Genomic DNA, 7,418 nt, shown 5'->3' on the forward strand with positions numbered 1-7,418 from the left:
GCAACAATACGAGACACTGTTTCGACAATCGGTCGATCAGTGACACTCAGGATGGCAGATTGAGGTGTGAGGTGCTCTATGAAATGGAACAATTAGTGGCGTGCTTCGCATATCTAGAGCGCAGTATGGGAATTCGTGTAGTAGTGGTACCACAGGCTGATGAGGTGAATGTGAGGCCAGGAATTGCGAGACAGGACCGATGGCGAGGCGCCTATGGACACAGGACTCCTGTGTGTAGGTATGGTCCCAGGTGTACAGTGTGTATGATTGTGGGCCAGGTGATTGGGAGGTGTTGGGGCCAGGTGAAATTTTGAGGACGGGGGATCAGGTTAATAGATGTCAACTGTGTGGCCAGCGTATTTTGAAAGGGACTAAGTGTGGGATAGCATCACTGTGGCCACGTATGGAGGTGCTGTGTAGCAGATGCGATGCAGAATGTGGGACCACCGAACGTGCGGGAGGTGGGAAGCCAGAGATCGCGCGCAGGTTGGGAAGAGACTGGAGGCGCATGGGGCCAGCGATGGAAAGGTGTTGGAGCACATGGATGAGGTTTTCCCGTAAGTAACCGATCCAGGTGGATGACGTGAGGCCGCCGCAATGAGTCACCTATCCCTGGGGCTCAGGATTTAAACATTGTCTTAGGCCCGTACAGATTGGCTAGTTATTGGGTACAGGCTAGATAGGCAGCCCTGAGGGCCAATCCGGTGTTCCTAAATCAACAAAGTAGTCACTCCTCCACAAATGGATGCACCAATCTCAGATTGCCTCTCTGATGCTTTTCTGGAAGAAAATCCCCCTGGAAGATGTCAGGAAGTAATTATAGCAGTACACTGTCTCACTCTGTCTCACACGTTCCACTTCACCCTGAGGCCATGATGGCTTTGACACATGAGTCAGCTCTACGAGGGATGTGTGATAGAATGATCAGGAAGAGATGATGTAGCTGTAGGGAAGCTAGTTTAGCATCACTAGCTACTGCTTTCCATCCTGACACCCAAAGTACTGTTTTCCCTGGTCCATCCTGACACCCAAAGTACTGTGTATTGAGTTTATTAGCGTTAGCTCAGCGTTGATATGACAACTGAGTTTCTTCAAATGTTAGCGTCAGTGGTTTATTAGCTTAGCTAGCGTTGAATATGAACTGAAGTTTTCTCATGTTAGCGTCAGTGAGTTTCATTAGCGTTAGCCTCAGCGTTGATATCACACTGAGTTTCTTCATGTTAGCGTCAGTGAGTTTATTTGCGTTAGGCTCAGCGTTGATATGACACTGAGTTTCTTCATGTTAGCGTCAGTGAGTTCATAAGCGTTAGCCTCAGCGTTGATATGACACTGAGTTTCTCATTTGTTAGCGTCAGTGAGTTCTATTGCGTTAGCCTCAGCGTTGATATGACACTGAGTTTCTTCATGTTAGCGTCAGTGAGTTTATTAGCGTTAGCCTCAGCGTTGATATGACACTGAGTTTCTTCATGTTAGCGTCAGTGAGTTCATTAGCGTTAGCCTCAGCGTTGATATACACTGAGTTTCTTCATGTTAGCGTCAGTGAGTTCTTGCGTTAGCCTCACGCTTGATATACACTGAGTTTCTTCATGTGTAGCGTCAGTGAGTTATTGCGTTAGCCTCAGCGTTGATATGACACTGAGTTTTCTTCATGTTAGCGTCAGTGAGTTCATTAGCGTTAGCCTCAGCGTTGATATGACACTGAGTTTCTTCATGTTAGCGTCAGTGAGTTCATTAGCGTTAGCCTCAGCGTTGATATGACACTGAGTTTCTTCCAAGTTAGCGTCAGTGAGTTTATTAGCGTTAGCCTCAGCGTTGATATAACACTGAGTTTCTTCATGTTAGGGTCAGTGAGTTCATTAGCGTAGCCTCAGCGTTGATACTGACACTGAGTTTCTTCATGTTAGCGTCAGTGAGTTTTAGCTAGGCCTCAGCGTTGATATGGACACACTGGTTCTTCATGTTAGCGTCAGTGAGTTATTAGCGTTAGCCTCAGCATTGATATGACACTGAGTTTCTTCATGTTAGCGTCAGTGAGTTAATTAGCGGTAGCAGCAGAGGTGTCATCAGCCCCGGTCCAACGTTCTCCTATGAACCAGTGTCCATTACTCAGTGAATTAAAGCCATCTTTGCTACACAGCTGCAGTTATTATCAGCAAGAGTTTTAGCTCTCTCTCTCTCTGTCTCTCTTTCTCTCTGTCTCTCTCTCTGTCTGTCTCTCTTTCTCTCTCACAGTGACATGATTAGAATAGTTGTTTGGTTATTAAAGCCGTTCACAGTTAAGATAGATAACTATTCCAACGATTTGCAGTTTACATCGGTGTTCTGATGACTCAATCCTGAAGACATATCCATGACCATACAACACGCTCAGAACATTTAACAACAACAAAAAGGGGTGGTTCGACTGTCCACATCAGGTTAACCCTTTGAAGAACGCTTTTTTTGGTTTCCAGGAAGACATTTTTGGGGTTCCGGGTAGAACCCTTTTTTGGAGAAGGTTCTACATGGAACCCAAAAGAGTTCTACTTGGAACCCAAAATAGTTCTACCTGGAACCCAAAAGTGTTCTACTTGGAACCCAAAAGAGTTCTACCTGGAACCCAATATGTCTTAATGTTTTGTATACTTCAGTGTTTCTGTAGTATTGGGAAAGCATGGGAGAGTGAGCAGTCTGATGTTGCTTTGCGATACACCGGGTTAAAAGTGAACTCTCTGTTACGGACAGACACGTAAACCTCTCTTTGGCTTTGCTCTATGAGAGAAACAGCTTGCTGTGTTTTTAGCTCGAAGAGTGGTCTTGACTGCCAGTCATTTACTCTCGCCCAGATTATACCCCCCCAACGAGGATTTCCCAACGAGGAGCAGGAAAACAGTTAAATTCTGTGTCTTTGTGCTGTTTCCAACTCCATTGCTCATAGTGAAGCTAAACATGAATAGTTGTCATGACAGCCCCAACAGACTGGCCCTCAAGGCTAGTTTATAAAAGACTAAATAAAATACAAAAAGTACACTGGACGACGCTAAGGCATTGTGAGGCTGTAATCACAAACATACTGTGAATATTGTATGCGTTCCAAATGGCACCCTATTCCCTATATAGTGCACTACTTTGAACCAAAATGGCACCCTATTCCCTATATAGTGCACTACTTTTAACCCAAATGGCACCTTATTCCCTATATAGTGCACTACTCTTGGCCAGAGTCCTACGGGTGTCTTTTCGGATACAGCCGTTGTGAAACACTAAAACAGTTGCCACGGCTAAGAGGTCGAATTCTCTTTCCCATTGTTCTCATCCATCAGCTAGACCATCATTCATTTACACCAAATCCCTTCCTTACTCATTCCAAGGGGAGAAACAGCCTGGTTCTGAATCTATCACAGCATCGTAGTCAGAGGCAGAGGTGCCAGATCCGGGAGACCAGGGACTTTCTTTCTGTGAAAAGCAGAAGAGCGTTTCCAAATGGCGAAGATTAGGATCTCATGACCGCATCCTGGCACTTTGTCTCGGCTACACCCCAGCTGGCTCTCCACAGGCTCCTTCACAATGGCTCCTGCCAACCTGTGTGTGTGTGTGTGTGTGTGTGTGTGTGTGTGTGTGTGTGTGTGTGTGTGTGTGTGTGTTGTGTGTGTGTGTGTGTTGTGGGTGTGTGTGTGTGGTGTGTGTTGTGTGTGTGTGTGCGTGCGTGCGTGTGTGCCTGTGTGCGTGTGTGTGTGTGTGTCTGTGTGCGTGCCTGTGTGCGTGTGTGCGTGCGTGTGTGGACACCCCCTGACTTCGATCAGACCTCAGACTCCGTCCTGCTCTGGAGCGTGGTAACTACGTGTTATGCAGTCTACATAAGAGCTGTCATTAACGTGATGACTATAACTCAATTAATGCATCACTTCCTTGCGTGCTTACTTCACATTCCCCGCTAAAAACTGAGTCACGCCGATGATCACACATCTTAGTAATACTTCTGCTGTTCTGTTCCATCGACGACAACAACAACAACAAAGTGATAATCCCAAAACAGGACCTATTTACCTGAGGACTCCTTGACAACAGTAGCGGGTACCTGCTGCTCTCTCTGAGTGGGAATCATCATCATCATTCATTCTGTCTGTTCTGCTCTGGCTGCTCCATCCATTCTGTCTGCTCTGCTCTGCCAGCTCCATCCATTCTGTCTGCTCTGCTCTGTCACTCCATGCCATTTGTCTGCTCTCCATCCATCCATTCTGTCTGCTCTGGCCAGCTCCAATCCATTCTGTCTGCTCTGCTCTGCCAGCTCCATCCATTCTGGTCTGCTCTGCAGCTCCATCCATTCTGTCTGCTCTGCTCTGCCAGCTCCATCCATTCTGTCTGCTCTGCCAGCTCATCCATTCTGTTGCTTCTGCTCTGCCAGCTCATCCATTCTGTCTACTCTGCCAGCTCCATCCATTCTGTCTGCTCTGCCAGCTCCATCCATTCTGTCTGCTCTGCAGCTCCATTCTGTCTGCTCTGCTCTAGTCCATCCATTCTGTCTGCTCTGCAGCTCCATCCATTCTGTCTGCTCTGCCAGCTCCATTCTGTCTGCTCTCTCTGCCAGCTCATCCATTTCTGTCTGCTCTGCCAGCTCCATTCTGTCTGCTTGCCAGCTCCATTCATTGTCTGTCTGCTCTGCACGCCTCATCCATTCTGTCTGCTTTGCCAGCCTCATCCATTCTGTCTGCTCTGCCCAGCTCCCATCCATTCTGTCTGCTCTGCCAGCTCCATCCATTCTGTCTGCTCTGCTCTGCATTCTGTCTGCTCTGCCAGCTCCATGCCATTCTGTCTGTCTGCTCTGTCAGCTCCATCATTCTGTCTGCTCTGCCAGCTCCATCCATTCTGTCTGCTCTCGCTCTGCCAGCTCCATCCATTCTGTCTGCTCTGCCAGCTTCCATCCATTCTGTCTGCTCTGCAGCCTCCATCGCTTCTGTCTGCTCTGCGTCTCCATTCTGTCTCTGCTTCTGCAGCTCATCCATTCTGTCTGCTCTGGCCAGCTCCATCCATTCTGTCTGCTCTGCCAGCTCCATCCTTCTGTCTGGCTCTGCAGCTCCATCCATTCTGTCTGCTCTGCTCTACAGCTCCATCCATTCTGTCTGCTCTGCAGCTCCATCCATTTCTGTCTGCTCTGACAGCTCCATCCATTCTCTGTCTGCTCTGAAGTCCATCCATTCTGTCTGCTCTGCAGCTCCATCCATTCTGTCTATCTGCCAGCTCATCCATTCTGTTTGCTCTGCCAGCTCCATCCATTCTTGCTCTGCTCTGCCAGCTCGATCCATTCTGTCTGCTCTGCCAGCTCCATCCATTCTGTTGCTGCTGCTCTGCCAGCTCCATCCATTCTGTCTGCTCTGCCAGCTCCATCCATTCTGTCTGCTCTGGCCCTCCATCCATTCTGTCTGCTCTGCCAGCTCCATCCATTCTGTCTGCTCTGCAGCTCCATGCTATCTGTCTCTGCCTGCCACTATCCATTCTGTCTGCTCGCTGCACTCATCCTGCTCTGCAGCTCCATCCATTTGTCTGCTCTGCCAGCTCCATTCTGTCTGCTCTGCTCTGCAGCTCCATCCATTCTGTTCTGCCTCGCCCAGCTCATTCTGTCTGCTCTGCCAGCTCCATTCATTCTGTCTGCTCTGCCAGCCTCATCCATTCTGTTGCTCTGCCAGTCTCTTCTGTCTGCTCTGCAGCTCCATCATTCTGTCTGCTCTGCCAGCTCATCCATTCTGTCTGCTCTGCTCTGCCATCTCTGTCTGCTCTGCCAGCTCATCCATTTGTCTGCTCTGCTCTGCAGCTCCATCCATTCTGTCTGCTCTGCAGCTCCATCCATTCTGTCTGCTCTGCTCTCAGCTCCATCCATTCTGTCTTGCTCTGCAAGCTCCATCCATTCTGTCTGCTCTGCAGCTCCATCCTTTCTGTCTGCTTGCAGCTCCATCCATTCTGTCTGCTCTGCTCTGCCAGCTCCATCCATATCTGTCTGCTCTGCCAGCTCCATCCATTCTGTCTGCTCTGCAGCTCCTCATCCATTCTGTCTGCTCTGCAGCTCCATCCATTCTGTCTGCTCTGACAGCTCCATCCATTCTGTCTGCTCTGACAGCTCCATCCATTCTGTCTGCTCTGCCAGCTCCATTCCTTCTGTCTCTCTGGCAGCTCCATCCATTCTGTTTGCTCTGCCAGCTCCCTCCATTCTGTCTGCTCTGCCAGCCTCATCCTTGTTTTCTGCAGCTCCATCCATTCTTGTCTGCTCTGCCAGCTCATCCATTCTGTCTGCTCTGCCAGCTCCATCCATTCTGTCTGCTCTGCTCCTGCCATTCTGTCTGCTCTGCCAGCTCCATCCATTCTGTCTGCTCTGCTCTGCAGCTCCATCCATTCTGTCTGCTCTGCAGCTCCATCCATTCTGTCTGCTCTGCTCTGCAGCTCCAATCCATTCTGTCTGCTCTGCCAGCTTCCATCCATTCTGTCTGCTCTGCCAGCTCCATCCGTTCTGTCTGCTCTGCAGCTCGCATCCTTCTGTCTGCTCTCTGTCTGCCAGCTCATCCATTCTGTCTGCTCTGCCAGCTCCATCCCCATTCTGTCTGCTCTGCAGCTCCATCCATTCTGTCTGCTCTGACAGCTCCATCCATTCTGTCTGCTCTGACAGCTCCATCATTCTGTCTGCTCTGGACAGCTCCATCCATTCTGTCTGCTCTGCGACAGCTCCATCCATTCCTGTCTGCTCTGCAGCTCCATCCTTCTGTCTCTCTGCCAGCTCCATCCTCTGTTTCTCTGCCGCTCCATCCATTCTGTCTCGCAGTGCCATCATTCTGTCTGCTCTGCCAGCTCCATCCATTCTGTCTGCTCTGCTCTGCCAGCTCCATCCATTCTGTTCGCTCTGCCGCTCCATCCATTCTGTCTGCTCTGCCAGCTCATCATTCTGTCTGCTGCTGCGTCTCCATCGCATTCTGTCTGCTCTGCCAGCTCCATCATTCTGTCGCTCTGCCTTGCAGCTCCATCCATTCTGTCTGCTCTGCTCTGCCAGCTCCATCCATTCTGTCTGCTCTGCTCTGCAGCTCCATCCATTCTGTCTGCTCTGCAAGCTCTCATCCATTCTGTCTGCTCTGCTCTGCCAGCTCCATCCATTCTATCTACTCTGCTCTCCAGCTCCATCCATTCTGTCTGCTCTGCAGCTCCATCCATTCTGTCTGCTCTGCCAGCTCCATCCATTCTGTCTGCTCTGACAGCTCCCATCCACTGAGGGGTGTATTATGAGAGAGAAGGGGGTGTAGGAATGTCTATATTTGAAATAAATCACAAGAGGCACTGTTCAAGGGGAGTTAGTTGCACAACTATGAGAAGGCGCTGAGATATGAGTTGTAGACTACATCCAAATGGCTCCCTATTCCCTTTATAGTGCACTACTTTTTGACTATGGTCCATAAGGTTGG

Source organism: Salvelinus sp. IW2-2015, unplaced genomic scaffold (genome assembly GCF_002910315.2).
Source record: "Salvelinus sp. IW2-2015 unplaced genomic scaffold, ASM291031v2 Un_scaffold3606, whole genome shotgun sequence".
In the NCBI taxonomy this organism is placed as follows: Eukaryota; Metazoa; Chordata; class Actinopteri; order Salmoniformes; family Salmonidae; genus Salvelinus; species Salvelinus sp. IW2-2015.